The sequence below is a fragment of the Oryctolagus cuniculus genome, chromosome 9 (assembly GCF_051225735.1).
Source record: "Oryctolagus cuniculus isolate XC-2025 breed Fujian yellow rabbit chromosome 9, ASM5122573v1, whole genome shotgun sequence".
NCBI lineage: Eukaryota > Metazoa > Chordata > Mammalia > Lagomorpha > Leporidae > Oryctolagus > Oryctolagus cuniculus.
The window spans coordinates 101,851,797-101,868,767 of NC_142875.1; positions in this window are offsets into that span (position 1 = coordinate 101,851,797).

A 16,971-nucleotide genomic window follows, 5' to 3' on the forward strand; every position below is an offset into this window, starting at 1 on the left:
TATGCCTGTGGTCAATTCTCTGGGGAAAGAATCTTATCAACAACAATTATCACATGGAAAGAATGAAATTGGGCCTCAGCCATATAGCATGTGCAAAAGTTTCTCAAACTTTATCAGATAGATGACTGTAAGAGCTCCAGCTGCAGACCCTGGGAAGGAAACAGGCAGGAATCTTCATGACTTCAGCTTAGGCCGCAGTTCCTTACCCAACAGGGTGGCTAGCAACAAGGAACCAATCATAGCAAGTGTTGGAAAGGATATGGAGAAATTGCAACCCTAATACGTTTGCTAGTAGAAATGTAAAATGTAAAGTACAACCACCGGGAAAAACACTTTGGTATTTCCTCAGAAGTTCAACACACGTGTTTGCCTGCTGGTTAGGCCATATGGGAGTACCTGGGTCCGGCTCCCAGTTCTACACCATGCTAACACAGACCCCGAGAGGCAGCAGGTGAGGGCTCGAGTAATTGGGTCGCTGACCCTCCTGTGGGAGACCCAGATGGAGAGCTCTCTTTCTCTCTACCTCTCAAGTAAAGAAAAAGAAAAATGATTAAACACAAAATTACCATATGATTCAGTAATTACAGTCCCGAGTAGTTGAGGGCATTTCAAAAACTTTGAAGAAAATGCTCATCAATTTTTAAGTCCATTTCCCCACAATTTTTTAAAAAGACACTCAGATATCTAAGAGAACTGAAAAAACATATTCAGGGGCTGGCACTATGGCATAGTAGGCTAAGCGTCCACTGGCAGTGCCCGCATTCCATATGGGTGTCAGGTCATGTCCTGGCTGCTCCACTTCCGATCTAGCTCCCTGCTAATGGTGGGAGAAAGCAGCAGAGGATGCCTTAAGTCCTTGGGCCCCTGCACCTACGTGGGAGACCTGGAAGAAGCTCCAGGCTCCTGACTTTGGCCTGGCCCAGCCCCATTTGTTGCAGCCATTTGGGGAGTGAACCAGTGGATGGAAGATCTCTCTCTCTGTCTCTCCCTCCCTCTTTTGGTAACTCTGCTTCTCAAATAAATGAATAAATAAACCTGAAAGGAAGAAAACACATATTCAGTGCAGCCATCGTGCTGTGAAGGTGCCTGGGGTCTGAAAGAGACAGAGCCGGCCTGGGGAGACCACCTGGGAATACCAGGGCTGTACGGTTTTTTTTTTTTTTTAAGATTTATTTATTATTTATTTGAAAGCCAGAGTTACACAGAGAGAGAAGGAGAGGCAGAGAGAAAGAGGTCTTCCACTTGCTGGTTCATTCTCTGATTTGCTGCAACAGCCAGAGCTGCGCCGATCCGAAGCCAGGAGCCAGGAGCTTCTTCCGGGTCTCCACTGTGGGTGCGGAGTCCAAGGACTTAAGCCATCTTCTACTGCTTTCCCAAGGCATAGCAGAGAGCTGGATTGGAAGTGGAGCAGCCTGGACTCCAACCAACGTCCATATAGGATGCCAGCACTGCAGGCTGTGGCCTCAACCCACTGCACCACAGCACCGGCCCCAAGGCTGTAGGCTTTTAAAACAACAGAAACTGAAGGATTGGCAATGTGGCACAGCAGGTTAAGCCCCTGCCTGCCCTGCTGGCATCCCATATGGGCACCAGGTTCTAGTCCCGGTTGCTCCTCTCCAGTCCAGCTCTCTGCTGTGGCCCAGAAGGGCAGTGGAGGATGGCCCAAGTGCTTGGGCCCCTGCACCCACATGGGAGACCAGGAGGAAGCATCTGGCTCCTGGCTTCAGATCGGCTTAGCTCTGGCCGTAGCAGCCATTTTGGGGGTGAACCAACGGAAGGAAGACCTTTCTCTCTGTCTCTCTCTCACTGTCTATCTGTCAAATAAATTAAAAAAAAAAAAAAGGAAAAAAAACAACAAAACCTGCCAGGCTTGTCTTGCCAGGTCAGACTCTGGAATGCCCCTTATCGAATGCCTGGAACGTTTCTGATACATTCCAGCTGCACTTAGGTCAGCCGTGGGCTGCCTTAGGCTATTAAACTCCCCTGCCTGTGGAGTGGCGATCCATGTGTCTCATGGCTGCCCAAGACCAGGTTTCTGTCTAAAAGTTCCCCAGTAAATTATACTCCGTGTGATCTTGGATTTGTCCTCTTTCTTTGATCCCACAGCATCTTCTGTATTTGGCAGCTGGTTTTCATACACTGAACTGTTCCAGAATGGAAACAATTCACAGACAGAAGAGGTTGAAATTCAACTGGACTTTGGACAAAATGATAAAGAAACATTTTAAAGTTTCTTTTTTTTTTTTTTTTTTTGACAGGCAGAGTGGACAGTGAGAGAGAGAGACAAAGAGAAAGGTCTCCTTTTGCTGTTGGTTCATCCTCCAACGGCCGCCGCGGCCGGCGCGCTGCGGCCGGCGCACCGCACTGATCCCATGGCAGGAGCCAGGTGCTTCTCCTGGTCTCCCATGCAGGTGCAGGGCCCAAGTACTTGGGCCATCCTCCATTGCACTCCCGGGCCACAGCAGAGAGCTGGCCTAGAAGAGGGGCAACCGGGACAGAATCCGGCATCCAACCAGGACTAGAACCTGGTGTGCCGGCGCCGCAGGCGGAGGATTAGCCTATTGAGCCGAGGCTCCGGCTTAAAGTTTCTTTACATATGTGTAAGTATAATTTTTAAAAAGATATTATTTATTTATTTATTTGAGCAGTAGAGTTACAGAGAGAGGGAGAGATAGAGAGAAAGGTTTTCTATCTGCTTTCACTCCTCAAATGGCTGCAACGGCCAGAGCTGAGCTGGTCCAAAGCCAGGAGCCAGGAGCTTCCTCCAGGTCTCCCACGTGGGTGCAGGGACCCAAGTGCTTGGGTCATTTTCTGCTGCTTTCCCAGGCCATAGCAGAGAGCTGGATTGGAAGAGGAGCAGCCAGGACTAGAGCCAGTGCCCATATGGGATGCCAGCACTGCAGGTGGAGGATTAACCCACTACGCCACAGCACTGGCCCAGTAAGTATAATTTTTTAAAAAAGATGTATTTATTTACTTGTAGGAGTTACACAGAGAGAAGAGAGGCAGAGAGGGAGAGAGAGGTCTTCCATCCGCTGGTTCACTCCCCAATTGGCCGCAATGACTAGAGCTGCGCCGATCCGAAGCCAGGAGCCAAGAACTTCTTCCCGGTCTCCCACATGGGTGCAGGGGCCCAAGGACTTGGGCCATCTTCTACTGCTTTCCCAAGACATAGCAGAGAGCTGGATCAGAAGTGGAGCAGCCGGGATTCAAATCGGCACCCACATGGGATGCCGACACTGCAGGGGCGACTTTACCTGCTATGCCACAGTGCTCACTCCTCATATATTCATTTTATAGCCACATGTAAACAATGACTGGGAAAGTGTCAGAAACTGGGATGGGAAAATTAAAAGGTGTTTGGACTAGCGATTAAGGTGCCAGTTAGAATGCCCATTTCAGAGTGCCTGGGTTCAAGTCCCAACTCTGCTCCTGCTAATGCACACCCTGGGAGGTAGCAGGTGATAGCTCACGTAGTTAGGTCCTTGCAGTCCAGTTGGGAGACCTGGATTGAGTTCTGGGCTCCTGGTTTAGCCTGGTGCAACCTTGGCTGTGGCAGGCATTTGGGAAGTGAACCATTGGATGGAAGATCTCTCTGCCTGTCTCTATGACTCTGTCTGTGTTCCTCTCTCTCATTGAACATCTCTTTGTCTTTCAAATAGATAAATATAAATTTTAAGAACCTTTTTAAAGTTGTTGCTTTTGGTAGAAGTAAAACGTTACAGCACAAACTCTATGGAAGCATATCCCATTTTCTAGCCACTATGACTAGTAAGGTCCCACATCTCCCCCAGGGGAGAGGAGTCATTCCTTGCTGTATTACATAGCTTTTGAGTACCTTCTATTTATGGAACACTATTATAGGTGCTGTGGATAAAATGTTGGGAAAATTGAATTTTCCCATTAAAAAGCTCTTGGAAGAAGGAGAGACCGATAATACACAATTATAGAAAAAAAAATTTTTTTTTAAATTTTTGACAGGCAGAGTGGACAGTGAGAGAGAGAGACAGAGAGAGAAAGGTCTTCCTTTGCCGTTGGTTCACCCTCCAGTGGCCGCCGCTGCAGCCGGCGCACCGCGCTGATCCGATGGCAGGAGCCAGGAGCCAGGTGCTTTTCCTGGTCTCCCATGGGGTGCAGGGCCCAAGCACCTGGGCCATCCTCCACTGCACTCCCTGGCCATAGCAGAGAGCTGGCCTGGAAGAGGGGCAACCGGGACAGAATCCGGCGCCCTGACCGGGACTAGAACCCGGTGTGCCGGCGCCGCAAGGTGGAGGATTAGCCTATTGAGCCACGGCGCCGGCTACAATTATAGAAAATTTAACAATAATGTGGACACAGGGACTCAACTGGACGTATCTGCTGCCATCTTGGATGTAACATCTTGCCCTTTAGGTAACTCAGGGTCATCTCAAACTCTTGGAATTGGGTAAACAAAGTCACTAAGATAATTCCCTCCTCATCTGTTGTTCTCATCTATGCCCAGAATGTCTCTTATCTGATGCCTGCGGCAATTCCTAGGGGATGTTTGAATTCCTTAAGAAAGGTCAGGTGCAATCTGATTGGCCACAGGCCACCTTCTTCTTTCTCACCTGTCACATGGCATGAGGCCCCATCTTCTCATGCCTGCCACCTGAGACCACTTTCGCTTCTGTCTGTAAGTCCCCCCAATAAGTCACACTCTAGAAAACCTTGGATTTGTCTTTCTTCTTCGGTCTCTTAGCCTCCCGCCTTTGGTCGCTGGTTCTCACTCATAGGATTTTTCTGAAACACGTGGATGTAGGCAAGGGCCTTTTAAATCAACTTGTTCAGAGATGGCTTCCTGCACATAAAATGCATACGTCTTTAGTGATGAAGCTGTCTTAAATGTATTATAGATACCAAGATCAGGAAATAGAACATTACTGGCCTCCTAGAAGCCCCCCATGCTGTCTCCCAGTCCTCTGGATTAATTGTATTTTTCTATTTTTTAAACACTTTTCCTTTGATTTTTTTTTAAAAACTCCTTTTTGGGGGCCAGCACGGTGGTATAGCAGGTAAAGCCACCACCTGCAGTGCTGACATCCCATATGGGCGCTGATTCTAGTCCTGGCTGCTCCATTTCTGATCCAGCTCACTGCTGTGGCCTGGGAAAGCAGTGGGAGATGGCCCAAGTGCTTGGGCCCCTGCACCCACATAGGAGACCAGGAAGAAGCTCCTGGCTCCTGGCTTTGGATTGCCCAAGCCTTGGCCATTGCGGCCATCTGGGGAGTAAGCTAGCAAATGGAAGACTCTCTCTCTCTCTCTCTCTCTCTCTCTCTCCCTCTCTCTCTCCCTCTCCCTCTCCCTCTCTAACTCTGCATTCCAAATAAATAAATAAATCTTTTTAAAAAAATCTCTTTCTCTTAAAGAAACTAGTAGTATTCTTTCATGACATTTGAATGCGTGGGAGCATTATTTGTTCTATTTTGCCCATTATTGGTATATATTGTTCTGATTGATGGAGCATCTTACTTGGGGCTACAGGCCAAGCCCACTGAGTGCTTAACTCTGACGCTCTTTGGCACTGTATCATAACTTCTCTTGGTCGGGAGTCCACAAATGGTAAATATTGCTGATTCCATGAGAGTACGGCAGTTGCATCTAGTCTGTAGAAGACCAGGTCATTTGGCATTATACAGCCCATACATCAAAGGTGACTTTATCTGGTCTTACTGAGTGAAAAGGTGGTGAAATGTCCTCTAGAAGCTGCAGGTTATCACAGTCCATCGTCAAGGAACAGCATGAAGGTAGGTCCAGGACCTCAGACCATTGCCTGGACTAGCTTATGTCCCAGTCTAAGCCACCCTGAGGCCTGTGAGTTTTTCAAGGCTCTAAAAACTGTTTGAGACCTAAGAGCAAATAAATGCTTCCAAAATACTCAGCTCGCCATGCCAGATTCCTGCAAAATCAAAGTGAATGCACGTTTAATTAAATGCTGACAAAACATAACACACTAATAAGCTAGCTGTAACTCAACTCACATATAACTTAATGTTGCCTGTGGATATAGGCGATCAGTACGATGTGTAGGAAGGCTTTCTGTGTTTTATGGGTGTGTATGTGTGTGGGTTGTGATGCATGAGTGTATAATAGTGTTGGACATCTTACAAAACCTTTCTGACTGGGAAGACTGCCTCTCCTGGTTCTATCCAGTTTGTACAGATAGAAAAGTGTCAGCCAAGAGCGTGCATTGGATATGCAAACTAACCAGCCCAAAGCCAAATCTCCTTCCACTGCGGGGTCTGTACATCCCAGGAGGCAACATCCCCCTGTCTTAATTATTCCAGGACCTAGGTACTCACAAACCAGCACCCACTCCTAATAAAGGTGAAAAAGATTAAATACTTGAGGAACTACAAGCCTTCCTCTTGACTCCCTGGCTGTCTAACAATTGATGCAGTGGGAAGGGCCTGTGACCCTGGGTGCTTGCATTCCATAGTTGGGTATATGAGAGGTTGCCCAGGGTCCATTCCACATCGTCATCCAAGCTGAGGTGTGTATCTGCTTTATTGCTGGCACTGTAAACCATAACAACTCTTCCCATGCATGTACATTCTGGCCTATAGAGGCCATAACCACATTCAGCCACTGCCTACAAAATCTGGGAAAAGCATGAAGGCGTTTCCTATCTCTTTTTAAGATTTTATTTATTTATTTGAGAGGTAGAGTTACAGACACAGAGAGAGACAGAGAGAAAGGTCTTCCATCTACTAGTTAACTCCCCAAATGACTTCGATGGCTGGAGCTGGACCAATCTGAAGTTAGGAGCCAAGAGCTTCTTCTGGGTCTCCCACATGGGTTCAGGGGCTCAAGCGCTTGGGCTATCTTCTACTGCTTTCCCAGGCTATAAGAGAGAGTTGGATCAGAAGTGGAGCAGCTGGGACTCTAATTGGCGCCTATAAGGGATGTGGGGGCCACAGGTGGAGGCTTGTGATGCCACAGCTCCGGCCCCTGCATTTCCTATTGATTTCATAAAAACAGAATCCTGGCAGGAACAAAAGGCTACTTAGTCTTGGAAACTTGAGAAAACTTAAAAAAAAAAAAAAAGATCTACAAAGGTGCGGTAATTCAAAGAGAATGAATGGAGTGTCCTGGGATTAGTCATAGCTCAAGAGCTGTCAGCATCCCTTAGCCTGAGAGGTCGGCAGCAAAGAGAGTGCTTAACAGGGCCCGGGGGAGGGGGGCAAAAGGAGAAGGCCTCCTTGGGAGGGGACGTGCCTGAAGTCACATGCCATCAGGGAAATAAACACACAGTCTGGCTAGCGTGATGCGTAGCGAGCTGTTCTAACCTTTGGACCGTGAAATCTGCACATCACAAATAACCACCTTTGAGTATTAATCAAATGAAATCTGCCCCTTGGGTTTTAAAGCTGTCATGGTCCATGAAATTTGGTTTCCTTTTCCTTCCAATGTAACTCATTCAGAGGCTTCATGTACCCTTTTGTCATAGATGAGCTCTGAATAAGAAATTAAGCCAAGAGGGATAAAAGACACTGCAATCAGTGAACTATAGAAGTTTGCAAAGTCTTAAAAAGATGTGTGATGTTGAGGTCAGGAGACCTGGATGAAGCTCCTGGCTCCTGGCTTTTGATCAGTGCAGCTCCGGCCACTGAGGCCAATTGGGGAATGAACCAGTGGATGGAAGACCTCTCTTTCTTTCTCTCTCCCTCTCCTTCTCTCTCTCTGTAACTCTTTCAAATAAGCAAATAAATCTTAAAGAAAGAGAGAAACCTACAAATTAAAAAAAAAATCTGTGATGTTGAACCAGAGTCTTTTTTTTTTTTTAATTTATTTATTTGTTTGAAAGACAGAGTTACAGAGAGGCAGAGGCAGAGAAAGAGAGAGAGGTCTTCCATCCACTGGTTCATTCCCCAAATGGCCACAACGGCCGGAGTTGCGCCGATCCAAAACCAAGAGCCAGGAGCTTCTTCCAGGTCTTCCATGGGAGTGCAGGGGCCCAAGCACTTGGGCCATCTTCTACTACTATCCCAGGCCATACCAGAAAGCTGGATGGGAAGAGGAGCACCCAGGACTTGAACTGGTGCCCATATGGGATGCCGGCACTGCAGGTAGCCGCTTTACCCACTACACCACAGGACCAACCCTGAACCAGAGTCTTAGGAACACAAAATCAGTCAATAATAGAATAATAAAATTAGAAGGAAGCTGTGGTGGCCATTTACTTGCATTACAGCTAAAGTTTCAGTGACTAATCCTTATGTAATAGTTTCACATTGGTTCACACAAAGACAAGATTTCATAAATATTATCTATAAAGTAAATATGACAATAAATTATATAGCAATGAAAACTTGCTGTCAAAATTCCCTCTTGTGGGGCAGCCATTTGGTCTAGCAGTTAAGACACTGGTTAACACATTTGCTTTCCAGCTAGGGTTCCTGTGCTTCCATCTTCTTGCTAATGCAGACCCTGGAAGCCACAATAATGGCTCAAGTAATCGGGTTCCTGTCACCCATGTGGAAGACCTGGATTGAGTTTCTGGCTCCCAGCTTCACTCTCTACCCAGCCTTGGCTGTTGCATGCATTTGAGGAGTGAACTAGTGGATAAGAGATTTTTCTCTTTCTTACTGTCTATCTGTCATAACCTCTCTCTATCTCTCAAATAAATTAAAAAGAAAATTCATCCGGGACCAGTGCTGTGGCATAGCAGGTAAAGCCACCATTTGCAGTGCCAGCATCCCATATGGGTTGCTTCATTTCTGTTCACTTCCATTCCAGCTCCCTGCTAATGTGCCTTCGAATGCATCAGAGGGTGGTCCAAGTGCTTGGGTCCTTGCACCCACATGGGAGACCTGGAAGAAGCTCCTGGCTCCTGGCTTCAGCCTGGTCCAGCTCCAGCCATTGTGGCCATTTGGGGAGTGAACCAGTGGATGGAAGATCTCTGGGGGTGCCAGTGCTGTGGAGTAGCAGGTAAAGTCATCACCTGCAGTACTGGCATCCCACATGGGCGCTGGTTCAAGTCCCAGCTGTTCCACTTCTGATCCAGCTCTCTGTCATGGCCTGGGAAAGCAGCAGAAGATGTCCCAAGTACTTGGGCCCCTAGACCTGTGTGGGAGACCCAGAAGAAGCTCCTGGCTCCTGGTTTTGGACCGGTACAGCTCTAGCCATCGCAGCCATCTGGGGAGTAAACCAGTAGATGGAAGACCTCTCTCTCCCAGGATGACTTGGCTCTTCCTTCATTTGGATTTTTTGAAGCTACTATGGCAAAGTGTCTGGTGCACTCACTCAGGCTTTTCTGCGTATGGGTGAGTCTCAGTTATAAAACAGTAATTCCAGCTGATCTATTGTATGAAAGGCTGTTACATACACACTTCTAAGAATTTATGAACCTTAGTTTAAGAAACACTGCCTTGGGGCCGGCACCGCGGCTCAGTAGGCTAATCCTCCGCCTTGCGGCGCTGGCACACCGGGTTCTAGTCCCGGTCGGGGTGCCGGATTCTGTCCCAGCTGCCCCTCTTCTAGGCCAGCTCTCTGCTGTGGTCAGGGAGTGCAGTGGAGGATGGCCCAAGTACTTGGGCCCTGCACCCCATGGGAGACCAGGAGAAGCACCTGGCTCCTGCCTTCGGATCAGCGCGGTGCGCCGGCCGCAGCGTGGCGGCCACGGCGGCCATTGGAGGGTGAACCAATGGCAAAGGAGGACCTTTCTCTCTGTCTCTCTCTCTCACTGTCCACTCTGCCTGTCACAAAAAGAAAGAAAGAAAGAGAGAGAGAGAGAGAGAGAGAGAGAAAGAAAGACAGACAGACTGCCTTGGTCCATTTCAGAAGATGCCAGTTTTCAAGGCTGCTATTGTGGTGTAGTGGGTTAAGCTACCTCCTACTATGTCGGCATCCCATATGAATGCTGGTTCAACTCCCAGCTGCTCTGCTTCTAACCCAGCTCCCTGTTAATGCACCTGGAAAACAGTGGAAGATGGTCCAAGTACTTCAGTCCCTGCCACTCATGTGGGAGAGCTGGATGGAATTCCCCACTCCCGGCTTCAGCCTGGCTTAGCCCTGGCCAATGCAGCCATAAGGGGAGTGAACCAATCTCTGTCTCTCTGTCTCTCTCTGTGTAACTCTATCTTTCAAATAAATAAATCTTGGGGCCAGCGTTGTAGCATAGCAGGTAAAGCTGCTGCCTGCAGTCCCGGAATCCCATATGGATGCCAGTTCGAGTCCCGGCTGCTCCACTTCTGATCTAGCTCTCTGTTATGGCCTGGAAAGACAGTAGAAAATGGCCCAAGTGCTTGGACCTCTCACCCACACGGGAGACCTGCAGGAAATTCCTGGCTCCTGGCTTTGGATTGGTGCAGCACTGGCTATTACAGCCAATTGAGGAGTGAAGTAGTGGATGGAAGACCTCTCTCTCTCTGCCTTTCCTTCTCTCTCTGTGTAACTCTGACTTTCAAATAAATAAATAAATGTCTAAAATAAATAAATAATTAAAAAAAAAAACACAGCACTGTGCACTCAATGGCCATGGGTTGTCAGAGCTCGTCACCCCCATTAAAAATTAAATAAATAAATAAATAAATAAATCTTTTTTTTAAGGAGATACATTTCTCAACAAGTACAGGGTCTCAGAGAAGCTCTGATTACCATCAACACTGAAACCTGAACAACACCTTTCTTATTATATTCTATAAGCGTTATGTACTTCTGTGGGCAGCTCAAAAATCCATCATCCAACTCTGTGTACAGGTGTACGCATCTGGGTACTCACTGGCCCTGAGTTCTGGGAACAAGAACGTAATAATAATAATTAAGATCTGACTCAAGTGTGTTGGTTCCTCTCTCTCCAGTTACTTTGGTATTTGTGACTCTTTAGTAATTAGACAAGAAATAGGGTTGTTCAAATTCACAGAAATTTTTGTTGTGTCCCAGAAAACTCATTTTATACTTTAAAGTGAGGACTATATCTTTCATGGTGGAGGATCAGATGTTAAAAATATTAGATCAGAAAAGAAGTCTACATTAGGGTACTTATCCTAATTTCAATGAAAGGAGGCATCGGTTTGCATTGACTGGCAAAGCAGAGGTCTACAGCCTGTTTCCTCCAGGGGATATTTTTGAATTGTAAAATCTAGAGGGAAATGGGTCCGATACGTAAAGGAAGTCATAAGAAATGCTCTTTTTGCCAGAGGACTGCTTCCTCTCCGGTGGGAGGCAGTAAGGTCATATGACAAAAAGCTGAAACACTGGAGGCAGAGTAGCTGAACACATGATAGCTGTGTGGCTTGGTCAAATGGCTTGAACCTTTGTGCCCCAGTTTTCTCATTTATAAAGTGGGGGTAATAACAGTACATATTTGATGGTGCACTTGAGTTTACGAAGAGTTCACAAATGCGAAACACTAAGAACCTGGCCCATTATGAGACCATGTTTGTGTTTGCTGTTTTTATTATTTCTCCCATTCAACTCCCTACAAATCATCAAATATATACCAAATGTGCTAGGAAAAAAAATAAAAAAGCAAAACGAAAAAGTGGTTGTTCCTATTTGCTTACAAGTCTACTTCCGCTGTTCCTTGTAGGTGTTCCAAGCACTCGTGACATATTTGGAGGACGGCCACTTAATCTCTAATATTGTTGCTCCACAAAAAGTCAGGATTTGAGGCACAATGCTGAAACCATGAATAATAATAGCTATTATTTCTTGAGTGCTTATTATATTCTGAGTGGCTCTAAGTGCTTTACATGTATTATCCCATATGGTTCTCAGCACAACCCCATGATATAGATACTTTATTATCTCTGTTTCATAGAGGAGAGAACTGAAACACAAACAGGTGAGTAATCTTCCCAAGGTCACATGGAAGGGAGTGACAGAATTTGAGCAGTCTGCAGATCTTAGAATGTTCTCTTAACTACTAGATTGTGCTCAAAGACCGTATTATATTATCATAAATATTTATTTAATTGAGAGGCAGAGAGAGCACTCCCATCTGTTGGTTCACTCCCCAAATGCCCACACAATGGCCGAGACAAGGCCAGGACAAAGCTGGGAGCCAAGATCTCCACCCAGGTCCCCCACGTAGGTGGCAGGAACCCAATTACTTGGGTCATTACTGCTCTCTTCCAGGATCCGCACCAGCAAATCTAGCCTAGCGTTTGTGCTTGTTGGTGATGGAGTGGATTGTTGGTTTGTTGATTGGTTGGTCTATTTTGTTTATTCTTTTTCACATTTTGGTTTTTTTAACCCCTATTTTTTGGCCATTTTGTCTTTTTCTGGCAGTTTTAAGTTTTTATTTAAATAGAACTGTTGGACTTACTTGTATTATAGTTAGCATGTTTGCAGTTTTCCTGCCATGTTTTCAGTTTTATTTGACTAGTCTTGCTCCTTCGAATCATTAGTGTAACTAGTACAGCTGGTGTGGAACGTTAGTCACATTAGCAATTAGTCCCGTTGTGATTCGTTTGTTTTCTTAGGTGTGGTAGTCAGGGTAGTTGATGACTTAGCATTTGTTGATAGAGTAGGTGGTTTAGAGAAAGTACCTAGATCACCGACAGGGCCTTCCAGAACATTCTTCACAGGTTCTACTTCCTGCACACCACGGGCCAGGGCAGCTTCAGCCTGATGAAGCTCGCCCACCGCTTTGCGATGGGCCAGAACGTGGCTGTGAAGGTTCTCCCAGAAAGCAGCAGCATCCCTCCAGAGCCTAAGGCACAGGCAGACCACCCGGCTCCCGGAAGTGAGGCAACGCGGCCCCGCACACAGCCAGGCACGCCTTCCTGCTGGTGGGGCTGGCAGGGAGGGTGCTCTCCAGCGCCGCACGGTGGAGCAGGGAGGCCGAGGCCAGGTCCCTGTTCAGCCAGACTCTGTCGGCCGTCCGCTACTGCCATGCAAAAGGGGTGGCACACAGGGCCCTGAAGCTGGGCAACCTGCTGTTGGCCTTGCACATGAACGTCAAACTGGCTGACTTCAGGCTGAGCCGCCGGCTGGCTGAAGGCGGACTGGTGAGCGGGTTTTACGGGACCCCAGGGTACTGCGCGCCGATAGTCTTTTCTTCAGCCCAGCCCTGAAGGAGCTCCTGGGATAGCTGTTAACCGGGGACCCTGGGAGAGGCCCACGGCAGCGCAAGCAAGGTTCGGCCCCTGCCAAGAAGAAGCAAGGAGAATGAGGTCTCCTTTGTGCAACCCCTGGGTCCTCCCTTCCCACCTCCCAACCCATGCTACCTCAGGACCTCCAGGAGCCAGAGCCCAAGGCTCCTGGTGGACCCCTACACCCTTGACTCTCCTCTACTTGGCCAGCAGCAGGAGGAGAGTGGCCCTAGACCCTGCCCACCTCACCAAGCCAGTCCCTGTGGCCACTCCCTCTGCTCCCCCGCCCCCCCCCCCCCCAGTGCAAGGAACAGTGGGGACCACATGGAGTTGGAAGCTGTGGCAGCAAGTGAGCCTGAGGAGGCTGGGACCTCAGCCATTGCCCAGGAGAGAGCCAGGGCCTGCAGGGGCTGGCAGGAGGATCATCAGTGCCCAGGAGAGAGCCAGGGCCTGCAGGGGGCTGGCAGGAGGATCATCAGGTTCCTCCTGCAGGTGTGCTCCATGCTGCCAGCCCCAGGGACGGCCCCACCTGCTGCAGCAAAGTGGCTCCCCTGTAGCCTAACGTGGAGCAAGTCAACAGGAGGGGCCTTCAAGCTGAGCTGCCTTAAGGTTTTCATCTTCTTGAGGCCTTGGCAAATGCTTCCCATAAATAAAAATCATAACCACATGTATGAACTGAGTCCCGGGTGATGTTTGGGTCCCTGTGTGCACCTTGGCAAGGTTCAGTGGAGTGGACTGGCATGTGGATCGCCACAGGAAGACACCTGCTGTCCGACCTCACCTGTATGGGTTGACCTCATGGAAGTGGAGAGTAGTGTGACTGTTCCCAGAGGATGGGGTGGAGAAGAGGAGAGGGAGGGAGAGGCTCAAAGCGTACACAGTGTCACATGCACAGGAGTGATTGGGTCTGAGATCTCTGGCCCAGCAGGGAGGTCCTAGTCCATAGTGATGTACATTGCAGCAGAGCTGAGAGTGTCCATGTCCAATGTCCCCCCCCCCCATTGCCCATGAAGAACAAGACTCCCCCAAGAGACATGGACCCTGACAGCATGGTGTTCAGGATCGACAAGGTGTGGACTTAAACACGGCTGCAGGTAGGAGACGGGCAGAAAGTCCACGCTGCCGTGTGCCTGGCACGCCCAGTCTGAGGCCTGGGGTTCAGCAGAGGACAGAGGTGGACCATGTACTGGGGGTTCTCTGGGAGGTGCTCAGGTCAATTAGGGTACCTGGCAGCACCCTGCCCCTCTTAAGTTAACCTGTGCAAAGCACAAGTGAACTGGAAGGAGCGCTGGAGGCCACTTGGAGAGGAGAGGGCCCCTCAGGCTTCCCCCAGGGAAGCGGTGAAGATGGGTCCCCTTCCCCCACACCTGTTTATCTTCTCTTCCATGTTTCTGGGGTAGGGGGAGATGGTTCTTAGTGAGTGACCCTTTTTTTCAAATCTGACGGTAAAATAGAGGCTCCTCCAGGTTGGATCACAGCTCTTTGGCTGTTCTGCATTCTCCCAGCGCGGAATTGGGGCTGCACATGCTCTGTGTCATGTCATACTTGGAAAGCCTCTGGCAGATTACACGAAAGTGACTTCAGAGAATGATCAAGGTCACCCCCGTGAGTGACAAGTGATTCACGGTGATGGGATAAGGCTCTGAGCAGTGTGTGGGACAGAAAAGGCATAGAATTTTTAATGTGTTATCCATTTTAGGTTTTTTATATTGCTTTATAACTTTATTTCCTGCCTAGGTTGTATATTGCTTATCACATTTTTATGACATCTATCCCACTTTCGCAAATCACAAATCTATTTATCCATGCAGCATGTGTTTAGCCTAGCAGTTGGGATGCTGTTTGGGATGTCTGCATCTGTATCAAGAAACCTGGGTTCACTGCACTTGCTTCCTGCTGCTGCAGATCCTTGGAGGCAGTGACAATGGCTCAAGTGGTTGGGTTTCTGTTGCCCATGTGGGAGACTGCGATTGAGTTCCCAGCTCCCAGCTGTGGCCCCGGCCAAGGACTGTGGTGACTGGGAAGTGGACCAGCAGGTGGAAGCGCTCTCTCTCCTATCAGTCTCTCTCTGTCTCTGTCTCTCTGCCTCTCAAATTTTTACAAATTAAAAAAAGAAACCAAAGTTCTTTAAAAATCATTTATTATGATTATCAAAAGGTTTTTTTAAATTTTATAAGGTATACAAGTGTCATGTAGTTCATATTAGGAACATGGTGATACTTCCCACCCTACCCCCCCTCCCGCCCACACTCCAACGATTCTTCCTCATCCCTCTCCTATTCTCACTCTTTATCTTTACAAAGATCTACATTCAGTTAACTTTGTACTCATATTATTAACCCTGCACTAAGTAAAATGTTCAACAAATAGTATGAAGAAGAAAACACCATTCCTCAACAGTAGAGACAAGGGCTATAAATGCTCACTGGATCTTAAAATGTCCATTTCACTCCTATACATTACATTTTAGGTACTCTATTAGTTACCCCAGATCAGGAAAAACACATGATAGCTGTCTTTTTAGGACTGGCTTATTTCACTAAGCATGATGGTGTCCAGTTGCACACATTTTTTTGCAAAAGAAAGTATTCCTCTCTTTTTCTTTTTGACAGCTGAGTAGTTCTCCACAGTGTATATATACCGTAATGTCTTTATCCAGTCATCAGTTGATGGATATCTGGGTTAATTCCATACTTAGTTATAAACAAAAGGCTTCAAAACACAAATAAAATTACAGGAGGTAAATAATTGGGGTGTGGAGTATAGAGGAATATGTTTGAGGCAGAAGTCATATAAACATTTACTCTGGGCTTCCTCAAAACAAATGGCAATACTAAAAAGCGGTATAGAAATACCTGCATTTCTCATGTAATAAAAAAGGAAACAGATCATGGAGAAACAATCTCCTATCTTTGAAAGGACTGTTTCTCTAGTATAAATCGCTAAGAACAATTAATAAATGGTATCTTTCATAGCAGTTTAAAAATACATAGATGGGCAGACATTGTGGCTCAGCAGGTTAGGCAGCCACTTGAGATACCCACTTCCCAAATCAGAGTGCCTGGAACGGGAATCGAGTCCTGCCTCTCCTTCAAGCCAGCTTCTTGTTAGTGCACTTGGGAGGCAGCAGGTGATGGCTCTAGTACTTTGTCCCCTGCCACCCATGTGGGAGACCAAGGCTCCCTGCTTTGGCCCAGCCCTAGCTTGGAGAAGACATTTGAGAATGAACCAGTGGTTGGAAGATCTCTCTCTCTCTCTTTCTCCCTGTCATTTTGCCTTTCAAATAAATAAATACATACATAAATAAATAAACAAATAAATAAATAAATAAAACTTTTAAAAAAATATATGGATAGTCTTGTTATGGACAGTTATTAAGTTCCCAGCCCTTTTTTTATGTTCCAGAAAGAGACTGCTTGAACCCCAGGTCAACCCAGGAAGGAGGAGCCAAGAAAATGACTGGGCTGGGGCCAGTGTTGTGTTGCGGTGGGCTGAACCGATGTCTGCGATGCTGATCCAGTTCCTTGCTAATGCTCCTGAAAGAGCAGCACAAGATGGTCCAACTGCTTGGGCCCCTGCACCCACATGGGAGACCTGGATGGAGTTCCAAACTCCTAGCTTCAGCCTGGCTCAGCCTGGCTCAGTCCCAAGTAGCAATTGGGCAGTGAACCAGCAGATGAAAGATATCTCTCTCTCTCTCTCTCTCTCTCTCTCTCTCTCTCTCTGTGTCTCTCTCTCTTTCAAATAACAATAAATAAACTTAAATAATATATATATACAGGGCAGGTGCTGTGGCACTGAAGGTGCTCGGGATGCCTATATCCCATATCAGAGTACCCAGGACCCAGTCTAACCTCTGCTCCCAATCCTTCTTCCTGTTAATGCACCTGGGAGACAGCAAATGATGGCTCAA